Here is a 14,137-nt window from a genome sequence, read left to right on the forward strand (position 1 = left end):
GAAACAGGGCGGTCAGTTACCCCGGAAACAGGGTGATCAGTTACCCCGGAAACAGGGCGGTCAGTTACCCTGGAAAAAGGGCAGTCAGTTACCCCGGAAACAGGGCAGACAGTTAACCTGGAAACAGGGCAGTCAGTTACCCTGGAAACAGGGTGATCAGTTACCCTGGAAACAGGACAGTCAGTTACCCCGGAAACAGGGTGATCAGTTACCCTGGAAACAGGGTGATCAGTTACCCTGGAAACAGGGCGGTCAGTTACCCTGGAAACAGGATCGTCATTTACCCTAGAAACAGGGAGATCAGTTACCCTGGAAACTGGGCAGTCAGTTAGCACGGAAACAGGGCAGTCAGTTATCCCAGATACAGGGTGATCAGTTACCCTAGAAACAGGACTGTCAGTTACCCCGGAAACAGGGTGATCAGTTCCCCTGGAAACAGGGTGATCAGTTACCCTGGAAACAGGGCGTTAAGTTACCCCGGAAACAGGGCAGTCAGTTATCCCGGAAACAGGGTGATCAGTTACCCTGGAAACAGGGCTGTCAGTTATCCCGGAAACAGGGTGATCAGTACCCTGGAAACAGGGCAGTCAGTTACCCCGGAAACAGGGTGATCAGTTACCCTGGAAACAGGGTGATCAGTTACCCTGGAAACAGGGCGCTCAGTTACCCCGGAAACAGGGCAGTCAGTTATCCTGGAAACAGGGTGATCAGTTACCCTGGAAACAGGGCTGTCAGTTATCCCGGAAACAGGGTGATCAGTTACAATGGAAACAGGGCAGTCAGTTATCCTGAAAACAGGGCAGTCAGTTATCCCGGAAACAGGGCGGTCAGTTACCGTGCAAACAGGGCAGTCAGTTACCCTGGAAACAGGGCAGTCAGTTATCCTGGACACAGGGCGGTCAGTTACCCCGGAAATAGGGCGGTCAGTTATCCTGGAAACAGGGCGGTCAGTTACCCCGGAAACAGGGTGATCAGTTACCCCGGAAACAGGGCGGTCAGTTACCCTGGAAACAGGGCAGTCAGTTACCCCGGAAACAGGGCAGACAGTTAACCTGGAAACAGGGCAGTCAGTTACCCTGGAAACAGGGTGATCAGTTACCCTGGAAACAGGACAGTCAGTTACCCCGGAAACAGGGTGATCAGTTACCCTGGAAACAGGGTGATCAGTTACCCTGGAAACAGGGCGGTCAGTTACCCTGGAAACAGGATCGTCATTTACCCTAGAAACAGGGAGATCAGTTACCCTGGAAACTGGGCAGTCAGTTAGCACGGAAACAGGGCAGTCAGTTATCCCAGATACAGGGTGATCAGTTACCCTAGAAACAGGACTGTCAGTTACCCCGGAAACAGGGTGATCAGTTCCCCTGGAAACAGGGTGATCAGTTACCCTGGAAACAGGGCGTTAAGTTACCCCGGAAACAGGGCAGTCAGTTATCCCGGAAACAGGGTGATCAGTTACCCTGGAAACAGGGCTGTCAGTTATCCCGGAAACAGGGTGATCAGTTACCCTGGAAACAGGGCAGTCAGTTATCCTGGAAACAGGGCATTCAGTTACCCCGGAAACAGGGCGGTCATTTACCGTGGAAACAGGGCAGTCAGTTACCCTGGAAACAGGGCGGTCAGTTACCCTGGAAACAGGGCAGTCAGTTATCCTGGAAACAGGGTGATCATTTACCCAGGAAACTGGGCAGTCAGTTACCCTGGAAACAGGGCAGTCAGTTACCATGGAAACAGGGCAGTCAGTTATCCTGGAAACAGGGCAGACAGTTACCCCGGAAAGAGGGAGATCAGTTAACCCGGAAACTGCACGGTCAGTTACCCTGGAAACAGGGCAGTCATTTACCCTGGAAACAGGGCAGTCAGTTAACCTGGAAACAGCGAAGTCAGTTATCCTGGAAACAGGGCTGTCAGTTATCCTGGAAACAGGGCGGTCAGTTACCCGGAAATAGGGCTGCCAGTTATCCTGGAAACAGGGCGGTCAGTTACCCTGGAAACAGGGAGATCAGTTACCCCTGAAACAGGGCAGTCAGTTACCCTGGAAACAGGGCAGTCAGTTACCCTGGAAACAGGGCGGTCAGTTACCCCGGAAACAGGGCAGTCAGTTACCCCGGAAACAGGGCGGTCAGTTATCCTGGAAACAGGGCAGTCAGTTACCCTGGAAACAGGGCAGTCAGTTACCCCGGAAACAGGGAAGTCAGTTACCCTGGAAACTGGGCAGTCAGTTACCCTGGAAACAGGGCAGTCAGTTATCCCGGAAACAGGGTGATCAGTTACCCTGGAAACAGGGCAGTCAGTTACCCCAGAAACAGGGTGATCTGTTACCCTGGAAACTGGGCAGTCAGTTACCCTGGAAACAGGGCAGTCAGTTACCCTTGAACCAGGGCAGTCAGGTATACCGGAAACCGGGCAGTCAGTTATCCCGGAAACAGGGTGATCAGTTACTTTGGAACTGGGTAGTCAGTTACCCTGGAAACAGGGCGGTCAGTTACCCTGGAAACAGGGCAGCCAGTTATCCTGGAAACAGGGTGATCAGTTACCCAGGAAACTGGGCAGTCAGTTACCCTGGAAACAGGGCAGTCAGTTACCATGGAAACAGGGCAGTCAGTTATCCTGGAAACAGGGCAGACAGTTACCCCGGAAAGAGGGAGATCAGTTAAACCGGAAACTGGGCGGTCAGTTACCCTGGAAACAGGGCAGTCAGTTACCCTGGAAACAGGGCAGTCAGTTAACCTGGAAACAGCGCAGTCAGTTATCCTGGAAACAGGGCAGTCAGTTATCCTGGAAACAGGGCGGTCAGTTACCCGGAAATAGGGCTGCTAGTTAACCTGGAAACACGGCGGTCAGTTACCCTGGAAACAGGGAGATCAGTTACCCCTGATACAGAGCAGTCAGTTACCCTGGAAACAGGGCGGTCAGTTACCCCGGAAACAGGGCAGTCAGTTACCCTGGATACAGGGCGGTCAGTAACCCTGGAAACAGTTCAGTCAGTTACCCCGGAAACAGGGTGATCAGTTATCCTGGAAACAGGGCAGTCAGTTACCATGTAAACAGGGCAGTCAGTTATCCCGGAAGCAGGGCAGTCAGTTATCCCGGAAACAGGGTTATCAGTTACCCTGGAAACAGGGCAGTCAGTTACCCCGGAAACAGGGAAGTCAGTTACCCTGGAAACTGGGCAGTCAGTTACCCTGGAAACAGGGCAGTCAGTTATCCCGGAAACAGGGTGATCAGTTACCCTGGAAACAGGGCAGACAGTTACCCCGGAAAGAGGGAGATCAGTTAACCCGGAAACTGGGCGGTCAGTTACCCTGGAAACAGGGCAGTCATTTACCCTGGAAACAGGGCAGTCAGTTAACCTGGAAACAGCGCAGTCAGTTATCCTGGAAACAGGGCTGTCAGTTATCCTGGAAACAGGGCGGTCAGTTACCCGGAAATAGGGCTGCCAGTTATCCTGGAAACAGGGCGGTCAGTTACTCTGGAAACAGGGAGATCAGTTACCCCTGAAACAGGGCAGTCAGTTACCCTGGAAACAGGGCAGTCAGTTACCCTGGAAACAGGGCGGTCAGTTACCCCGGAAACAGGGCAGTCAGTTACCCCGGAAACAGGGCGGTCAGTTATCCTGGAAACAGGGCAGTCAGTTACCCTGGAAACAGGGCAGTCAGTTACCCCGGAAACAGGGAAGTCAGTTACCCTGGAAACTGGGCAGTCAGTTACCCTGGAAACAGGGCAGTCAGTTATCCCGGAAACAGGGTGATCAGTTACCCTGGAAACAGGGCAGTCAGTTACCCCAGAAACAGGGTGATCTGTTACCCTGGAAACTGGGCAGTCAGTTACCCTGGAAACAGGGCAGTCAGTTACACTGGAACCAGGGCGGTCAGGTATACCGGAAACCGGGCAGTCAGTTATCCCGGAAACAGGGTGATCAGTTACTTTGGAACTGGGTAGTCAGTTACCCTGGAAACAGGGCGGTCAGTTACCCTGGAAACAGGGCAGTCAGTTATCCTGGAAACAGGGTGATCAGTTACCCAGGAAACTGGGCAGTCAGTTACCCTGGAAACAGGGCAGTCAGTTACCATGGAAACAGGGCAGTCAGTTATCCTGGAAACAGGGCAGACAGTTACCCCGGAAAGAGGGAGATCAGTTAAACCGGAAACTGGGCGGTCAGTTACCCTGGAAACAGGGCAGTCAGTTACCCTGGAAGCAGGGCAGTCAGTTAACCTGGAAACAGCGCAGTCAGTTATCCTGGAAACAGGGCAGTCAGTTATCCTGGAAACAGGGCGGTCAGTTACCCGGAAATAGGGCTGCTAGTTAACCTGGAAACACGGCGGTCAGTTACCCTGGAAACAGGGAGATCAGTTACCCCTGATACAGAGCAGTCAGTTACCCTGGAAACAGGGCAGTCAGTTACCCTGGAAACAGGGCGGTCAGTTACCCCGGAAACAGGGCAGTCAGTTACCCTGGATACAGGGCGGTCAGTAACCCTGGAAACAGTTCAGTCAGTTACCCCGGAAACAGGGTGATCAGTTATCCTGGAAACAGGGCAGTCAGTTACCCTGTAAACAGGGCAGTCAGTTATCCCGGAAACAGGGCAGTCAGTTATCCCGGAAACAGGGTGATCAGTTACCCTGGAAACAGGGCAGTCAGTTACCCCGGAAACAGGGAAGTCAGTTACCCTGGAAACTGGGCAGTCAGTTACCCTGGAAACAGGGCAGTCAGTTATCCCGGAAACAGGGTGATCAGTTACCCTGGAAACAGGGCAGTCAGTTACCCCAGAAACAGGGTGATCAGTTACCCTGGAAACTGGGGAGTCAGTTAACCTGGAAACAGGGCAGTCAGTTACCCCGGAAACAGGGCGGGCAGTAACCCTGGAAACAGGGCAGTCAGTTACCCTGGAAACAGGGCGGTCAGTTACCCCGGAAACAGGGCAGTCAGTTACCCCGGAAACAGGGCGGTCAGTTATCCTGGAAACAGGGCAGTCAGTTACCCTGGAAACAGGGCAGTCAGTTACCCCGGAAACAGGGAAGTCAGTTACCCTGGAAACTGGGCAGTCAGTTACCCTGGAAACAGGGCAGTCAGTTATCCCGGAAACAGGGTGATCAGTTACCCTGGAAACAGGGCAGTCAGTTACCCCAGAAACAGGGTGATCTGTTACCCTGGAAACTGGGCAGTCAGTTACCCTGGAAACAGGGCAGTCAGTTACACTGGAACCAGGGCAGTCAGGTATACCGGAAACCGGGCAGTCAGTTATCCCGGAAACAGGGTGATCAGTTACTTTGGAACTGGGTAGTCAGTTACCCTGGAAACAGGGCGGTCAGTTACCCTGGAAACAGGGCAGTCAGTTATCCTGGAAACAGGGTGATCAGTTACCCAGGAAACTGGGCAGTCAGTTACCCTGGAAACAGGGCAGTCAGTTACCATGGAAACAGGGCAGTCAGTTATCCTGGAAACAGGGCAGACAGTTACCCCGGAAAGAGGGAGATCAGTTAAACCGGAAACTGGGCGGTCAGTTACCCTGGAAACAGGGCAGTCAGTTACCCTGGAAACAGGGCAGTCAGTTATCCTGGAAACAGGGCGGTCAGTTACCCGGAAATAGGGCTGCTAGTTAACCTGGAAACACGGCGGTCAGTTACCCTGGAAACAGGGAGATCAGTTACCCCTGATACAGAGCAGTCAGTTACCCTGGAAACAGGGCGGTCAGTTACCCCGGAAACAGGGCAGTCAGTTACCCTGGATACAGGGCGGTCAGTAACCCTGGAAACAGTTCAGTCAGTTACCCCGGAAACAGGGTGATCAGTTATCCTGGAAACAGGGCAGTCAGTTACCCTGTAAACAGGGCAGTCAGTTATCCCGGAAACAGGGCAGTCAGTTATCCCGGAAACAGGGTGATCAGTTACCCTGGAAACAGGGCAGTCAGTTACCCCGGAAACAGGGAAGTCAGTTACCCTGGAAACTGGGCAGTCAGTTACCCTGGAAACAGGGCAGTCAGTTATCCCGGAAACAGGGTGATCAGTTACCCTGGAAACAGGGCAGTCAGTTACCCCAGAAACAGGGTGATCAGTTACCCTGGAAACTGGGGAGTCAGTTAACCTGGAAACAGGGCAGTCAGTTACCCCGGAAACAGGGCGGGCAGTAACCCTGGAAACAGGGCAGTCAGTTACCCTGGAAACAGGGCGGTCAGTTACCCCGGAAACAGGGCAGTCAGTTACCCCGGAAACAGGGCGGTCAGTTATCCTGGAAACAGGGCAGTCAGTTACCCTGGAAACAGGGCAGTCAGTTACCCCGGAAACAGGGAAGTCAGTTACCCTGGAAACTGGGCAGTCAGTTACCCTGGAAACAGGGCAGTCAGTTATCCCGGAAACAGGGTGATCAGTTACCCTGGAAACAGGGCAGTCAGTTACCCCAGAAACAGGGTGATCTGTTACCCTGGAAACTGGGCAGTCAGTTACCCTGGAAACAGGGCAGTCAGTTACACTGGAACCAGGGCAGTCAGGTATACCGGAAACCGGGCAGTCAGTTATCCCGGAAACAGGGTGATCAGTTACTTTGGAACTGGGTAGTCAGTTACCCTGGAAACAGGGCGGTCAGTTACCCTGGAAACAGGGCAGTCAGTTATCCTGGAAACAGGGTGATCAGTTACCCAGGAAACTGGGCAGTCAGTTACCCTGGAAACAGGGCAGTCAGTTACCATGGAAACAGGGCAGTCAGTTATCCTGGAAACAGGGCAGACAGTTACCCCGGAAAGAGGGAGATCAGTTAAACCGGAAACTGGGCGGTCAGTTACCCTGGAAACAGGGCAGTCAGTTACCCTGGAAACAGGGCAGTCAGTTATCCTGGAAACAGGGCGGTCAGTTACCCGGAAATAGGGCTGCTAGTTAACCTGGAAACACGGCGGTCAGTTACCCTGGAAACAGGGAGATCAGTTACCCCTGATACAGAGCAGTCAGTTACCCTGGAAACAGGGCGGTCAGTTACCCCGGAAACAGGGCAGTCAGTTACCCTGGATACAGGGCGGTCAGTAACCCTGGAAACAGTTCAGTCAGTTACCCCGGAAACAGGGTGATCAGTTATCCTGGAAACAGGGCAGTCAGTTACCCTGTAAACAGGGCAGTCAGTTATCCCGGAAGCAGGGCAGTCAGTTATCCCGGAAACAGGGTTATCAGTTACCCTGGAAACAGGGCAGTCAGTTACCCCGGAAACAGGGAAGTCAGTTACCCTGGAAACTGGGCAGTCAGTTACCCTGGAAACAGGGCAGTCAGTTATCCCGGAAACAGGGTGATCAGTTACCCTGGAAACAGGGCAGACAGTTACCCCGGAAAGATGGAGATCAGATAACCCGGAAACTGGGCGGTCAGTTACCCTGGAAACAGGGCAGTCATTTACCCTGGAAACAGGGCAGTCAGTTAACCTGGAAACAGCGCAGTCAGTTATCCTGGAAACAGGGCTGTCAGTTATCCTGGAAACAGGGCGGTCAGTTACCCGGAAATAGGGCTGCCAGTTATCCTGGAAACAGGGCGGTCAGTTACTCTGGAAACAGGGAGATCAGTTACCCCTGAAACAGGGCAGTCAGTTACCCTGGAAACAGGGCAGTCAGTTACCCTGGAAACAGGGCGGTCAGTTACCCCGGAAACAGGGCAGTCAGTTACCCCGGAAACAGGGCGGTCAGTTATCCTGGAAACAGGGCAGTCAGTTACCCTGGAAACAGGGCAGTCAGTTACCCCGGAAACAGGGAAGTCAGTTACCCTGGAAACTGGGCAGTCAGTTACCCTGGAAACAGGGCAGTCAGTTATCCCGGAAACAGGGTGATCAGTTACCCTGGAAACAGGGCAGTCAGTTACCCCAGAAACAGGGTGATCTGTTACCCTGGAAACTGGGCAGTCAGTTACCCTGGAAACAGGGCAGTCAGTTACACTGGAACCAGGGCAGTCAGGTATACCGGAAACCGGGCAGTCAGTTATCCCGGAAACAGGGTGATCAGTTACTTTGGAACTGGGTAGTCAGTTACCCTGGAAACAGGGCGGTCAGTTACCCTGGAAACAGGGCAGTCAGTTATCCTGGAAACAGGGTGATCAGTTACCCAGGAAACTGGGCAGTCAGTTACCCTGGAAACAGGGCAGTCAGTTACCATGGAAAGAGGGCAGTCAGTTATCCTGGAAACAGGGCAGACAGTTACCCCGGAAAGAGGGAGATCAGTTAAACCGGAAACTGGGCGGTCAGTTACCCTGGAAACAGGGCAGTCAGTTACCCTGGAAGCAGGGCAGTCAGTTAACCTGGAAACAGCGCAGTCAGTTATCCTGGAAACAGGGCAGTCAGTTATCCTGGAAACAGGGCGGTCAGTTACCCGGAAATAGGGCTGCTAGTTAACCTGGAAACACGGCGGTCAGTTACCCTGGAAACAGGGAGATCAGTTACCCCTGATACAGAGCAGTCAGTTACCCTGGAAACAGGGCAGTCAGTTACCCTGGAAACAGGGCGGTCAGTTACCCCGGAAACAGGGCAGTCAGTTACCCTGGATACAGGGCGGTCAGTAACCCTGGAAACAGTTCAGTCAGTTATCCCGGAAACAGGGTGATCAGTTATCCTGGAAACAGGGCAGTCAGTTACCCTGTAAACAGGGCAGTCAGTTATCCCGGAAACAGGGCAGTCAGTTATCCCGGAAACAGGGTGATCAGTTACCCTGGAAACAGGGCAGTCAGTTACCCCGGAAACAGGGAAGTCAGTTACCCTGGAAACTGGGCAGTCAGTTAACCTGGAAACAGGGCAGTCAGTTATCCCGGAAACAGGGTGATCAGTTACCCTGGAAACAGGGCAGTCAGTTACCCCAGAAACAGGGTGATCAGTTACCCTGGAAACTGGGGAGTCAGTTAACCTGGAAACAGGGCAGTCAGTTACCCCGGAAACAGGGCGGGCAGTAACCCTGGAAACAGTGCAGTCAGTTATCCTGGAAACAGGGCGGTCAGTTACCCCGAAAACAGGGCGGTCAGTTACCCTGGAAACAGGGCTCTCAGTTACCCCAGAAACAGTGCGGTCAGTTACCCTGGAAGCAGGGCAGTCATTTTCCCCGGAAACAGGGTGAACTGTTACCCTGGAAACAGAGCGGTCAGTTACCCTGGAAACAGAGCAGTCAGTTACCCCGGAAACAGGGCGGTCAGTTGCCCTGGAAACAGGGCAGACAGTTACCCCAGAAACAGGGTGATCAGTTACCCTGGGAACTGGGGAGTCAGTTACCCTGGAAACAGGGCAGTCAGTTACCCCGGAAACAGGGCGGTCAGTAACCCTGGAAACAGATTACTCAGCTACCCCGGAAACAGGGTGATCAGGTACCCTGGAAACTGGGGAGTCAGTTACCCTGGAAACAGGGCAGTCAGTTACCCCGGAAACAGGGCGGTCAGTAACCCTGGAAACAGATTACTCAGCTACCCCGGAAACAGGGTGATCAGTTACCCTGGAAACAGTGCAGTCAGTTACCCTGGAAACAGGGCTTTCAGTTACCCCGGAAACAGGGCAGTCAGTTACCCTGGAAACAGGGCAGTCAGTTACCCCGGAAACAGGGAAGTCAGTTACCCTGGAAACAGGGCAGTCAGTTATCCCGGAAACAGGGTGATCAGTTACCCTGGAAACAGGGCAGTCAGTTACCCCAGAAACAGGGTGATCTGTTACCCTGGAAACTGGGCAGTCAGTTACCCTGGAAACAGGGCAGTCAGTTACACTGGAACCAGGGCAGTCAGGTATACCGGAAACCGGGCAGTCAGTTATCCCGGAAACAGGGTGATCAGTTACTTTGGAACTGGGTAGTCAGTTACCCTGGAAACAGGGCGGTCAGTTACCCTGGAAGCAGGGCAGTCAGTTATCCTGGAAACAGGGTGATCAGTTACCCAGGAAACTGGGCAGTCAGTTACCCTGGAAACAGGGCAGTCAGTTACCATGGAAAGAGGGCAGTCAGTTATCCTGGAAACAGGGCAGACAGTTACCCCGGAAAGAGGGAGATCAGTTAAACCGGAAACTGGGCGGTCAGTTACCCTGGAAACAGGGCAGTCAGTTACCCTGGAAACAGGGCAGTCAGTTAACCTGGAAACAGCGCAGTCAGTTATCCTGGAAACAGGGCAGTCAGTTATCCTGGAAACAGGGCGGTCAGTTACCCGGAAATAGGGCTGCTAGTTAACCTGGAAACACGGCGGTCAGTTACCCTGGAAACAGGGAGATCAGTTACCCCTGATACAGAGCAGTCAGTTACCCTGGAAACAGGGCGGTCAGTTACCCCGGAAACAGGGCAGTCAGTTATCCTGGAAACAGGGTGATCAGTTACCCTGGAAACAGTTCAGTCAGTTACCCCGGAAACAGGGTGATCAGTTACCCTGGAAACAGGGCAGTCAGTTATCCTGAAAACAGGGCAGTCAGTTAACCCGGAAACAGGGCGGTCAGTTACCGTGCAAACAGGGCTGTCAGTTACCCTGGAAACAGGGCAGTCAGTTATCCTGGACACAGGGCGGTCAGTTACCCCGGAAATAGGGCGGTCAGTTATCCTGGAAACAGGGCGGTCAGTTACCCCGGAAACAGCGAGATCAGTTACCCCGGAAACAGGGCGGTCATTTACCCTGGAAACTGGGCAGTCAGTTACCCCGGAAACAGGGCAGACAGTTAACCTGGAAACAGGGCAGTCAGTTACCCTGGAAACAGGGTGATCAGTTACCCTGGAAACAGGACAGTCAGTTACCCTGGAAACAGGGTGATCAGTTACCCTGGAAACAGGGTGATCAGTTACCCTGGAAACAGGGCGGTCAGTTACCCTGGAAACAGGATCGTCATTTCCCCTAGAAACAGGGAGATCAGTTACCCTGGAAACTGGGCAGTCAGTTAGCACGGAAACAGGGCAGTCAGTTATCCCGGAAACAGGGTGATCATTTACCCTGGAAACAGGACTGTCAGTTACCCCGGAAACAGGGTGATCAGTTCCCCTGGAAACAGGGTGATCAGTTACCCTGGAAACAGGGCGTTAAGTTACCCCGGAAACAGGGCAGTCAGTTATCCCGGAAACAGGGTGATCAGTTACCCTGGAAACAGGGCTGTCAGTTATCCCGGAAACAGGGTGATCAGTTACCCTGGAAACAGGGCAGTCAGGTATCCTGGAAACAGGGCAGTCAGTTACCCCGGAAACAGGGCGGTCATTTACCGTGGAAACAGGGCAGTCAGTTACCCAGGAAACTGGGCAGTCAGTTACCCTGGAAACAGGGCAGTCAGTTACCATGGAAACAGGGCAGTCAGTTATCCTGGAAACAGGGCAGACAGTTACCCCGGAAAGAGGGAGATCAGTTAACCCGGAAACAGGACGGTCAGTTACCCTGGAAACAGGGCAGTCATTTACCCTGGAAACAGGGCAGTCAGTTAACCTGGAAACAGCGCAGTCAGTTATCCTGGAAACAGGGCAGTCAGTTATCCTGGAAACAGGGCGGTCAGTTACCCGGAAATAGGGCTGCCAGTTATCCTGGAAACAGGGCGGTCAGTTACCCTGGAAACAGGGAGATCAGTTACCCCTGAAACAGGGCAGTCAGTTACCCTGGAAACAGGGCGGTCAGTTACCCTGGAAACAGGGCAGTCAGTTACCCCGGAAACAGGGCGGTCAGTAACCCTGGAAACAGTTCAGTCAGTTACCCCGGAAACAGGGTGATCAGTTATCCTGGAAACAGGGCAGTCAGTTACCCTGGAAACAGGGGAGTCAGTTACCCCGGAAACAGGGAAGTCAGTTACCCTGGAAACTGGGCAGTCAGTTACCCTGGAAACAGGGCAGTCAGTTATCCCGGAAACAGGGTGATCAGTTACCCTGGAAACAGGGCAGTCAGTTACCCCAGAAACAGGGTGATCTGTTACCCTGGAAACTGGGCAGTCAGTTACCCTGGAAACAGGGCAGTCAGTTACCCCGGAAACAGGGCGGTCAGTAACCCTGGAAACAAATTACTCAGCTACCCCGGAAACAGGGTGATCAGTTACCACGGAAACAGGGCAGTTAGTTCCCCTGGAAGCAGGGCAGTCAGTCACCCTGGAAACAGGTTAGTCAGTTGCCCCGGAAACAGGGTGATCAGTTACCACAGAAACAGGGCAGTCAGTTCCCCTGGAAACAGGGCAGTCAGTTACCCTTGAACCAGGGCAGTCAGGTATACCGGAAACCGGGCAGTCAGTTATCCCGGAAACAGGGTGATCAGTTACTTTGGAACTGGGCAGTCAGTTACCCTGGAAACAGGGCGGTCAGTTACCCTGGAAACAGGGCAGTCAGTTATCATGGAAACAGGGTGATCAGTTACCCAGGAAACTGGGCAGTCAGTTACCCTGGAAACAGGGCAGTCAGTTACCATGGAAACAGGGCAGTCAGTTATCCTGGAAACAGGGCAGACAGTTACCCCGGAAAGAGGGCGATCAGTTAACCAGGAAACTGGGCGGTCAGTTACCCTGGAAACAGGGCAGTCAGTTACCCTGGAAACAGGGCAGTCAGTTAACCTGGAAACAGCGCAGTCAGTTATCCTGGAAACAGGGCAGTCAGTTATCCTGGAAACAGGGCGGTCAGTTACCCGGAAATAGGGCTGCCAGTTATCCTGGAAACAGGGCGGTCAGTTACCCTGGAAACAGGGAGATCAGTTACCCCTGAAACAGGGCAGTCAGTTACCCTGGAAACAGGGCGGTCAGTTACCCCGGAAACAGGGCAGTCAGTTACCCCGGAAACAGGGTGATCTGTAACGCTGGAAACAGTTCAGTCAGTTACCCCGGAAACAGGGTGATCAGTTATCCTGGAAACAGGGCAGTCAGTTACCCTGTAAACAGGGCAGTCAGTTATCCCGGAAACTGGGCAGACAGTTATCCCGGAAACAGGGTGATCAGTTACCCTGGAAACAGGGCAGTCAGTTACCCCGGAAACAGGGAAGTCAGTTACCCTGGAAACTGGGCAGTCAGTTACCCTGGAAACAGGGCAGTCAGTTATCCCGGAAACAGGGTGATCAGTTACCCTGGAAACAGGGCAGTCAGTTACCCCAGAAACAGGGTGATCAGTTACCCTGGAAACTGGGGAGTCAGTTAACCTGGAAACAGGGCAGTCAGTTACCCCGGAAACAGGGCGGGCAGTAACCCTGGAAACAGTGCAGTCAGTTATCCTGGAAACAGGGCGGTCAGTTACCCCGAAAACAGGGCGGTCAGTTACCCTGGAAACAGGGCAGTCAGTTACCCTGGAAACAGGGCGGTCAGTTAAGCTGGAAGCAGGGCAGTCATTTACCCCGGAAACAGGGTGAACTGTTACCCTGGAAACAGGGCGGTCAGTTACCCTGGAAACAGAGCAGTCAGTTACCCCGGAAACAGGGCGGTCAGTTGCCCTGGAAACAGGGCAGTCAGTTACCCCAGAAACAGGGTGATCAGTTACCCTGGGAACTGGGGAGTCAGTTACCCTGGAAACAGGGCAGTCAGTTACCCCGGAAACAGGGCGGTCAGTAAACCTGGAAACAGATTACTCAGCTACCCCGGAAGCAGGGTGATCAGTTACCCTGGAAACAGTGTAGTCAGTTACCCTGGAAACAGGGCTTTCAGTTACCCCGGAAACAGGGTAGTCAGTTACCCTGGAATCAGGGTGATTAGTTACCCCGGAAACAGGGTGAACTGTTACCCTGGAAACGGTGCAGTCAGCTACCCCGGAAACAGGGCGGTCAGTTACCCTGGAAACAGGGCAGTCAGTTACACCGGAAACAGGGTGATCAGTTACCCTGGAAACAGGGTGAACAGTAACCCTGGAAACAGGGCGGTCAGTTACCCCGGAAACAGGGCGGTCAGTTGCCCTGGAAACAGGGCAGTCAGTTACCCCGGAAACAGGGTGATCTGTTACACTGGAAACAGGGAGATCAGTTACCCTGGAAACAGGGCAGTCAGTTACCCCGGAAACAGGGTGATCAGTTACCCTGGAAACAGGGCGCTCAGTTAACCCGGAAACAGGGCAGTCAGTTATCCTGGAAACAGGGTGATCAGTTACCCTGGAAACAGGGCTGTCAGTTATCCCGGAAACAGGGTGATCAGTTAACCTGGAAACAGGGCAGTCAGTTATCCTGAAAACAGGGCAGTCAGTTACCCCGGAAACAGGGCGGTCAGTTACCGTGCAAACAGGGCAGTCAGTTAC

This window comes from Heterodontus francisci, chromosome 26, assembly GCF_036365525.1.
Source record: "Heterodontus francisci isolate sHetFra1 chromosome 26, sHetFra1.hap1, whole genome shotgun sequence".
Lineage (NCBI taxonomy): Eukaryota > Metazoa > Chordata > Chondrichthyes > Heterodontiformes > Heterodontidae > Heterodontus > Heterodontus francisci.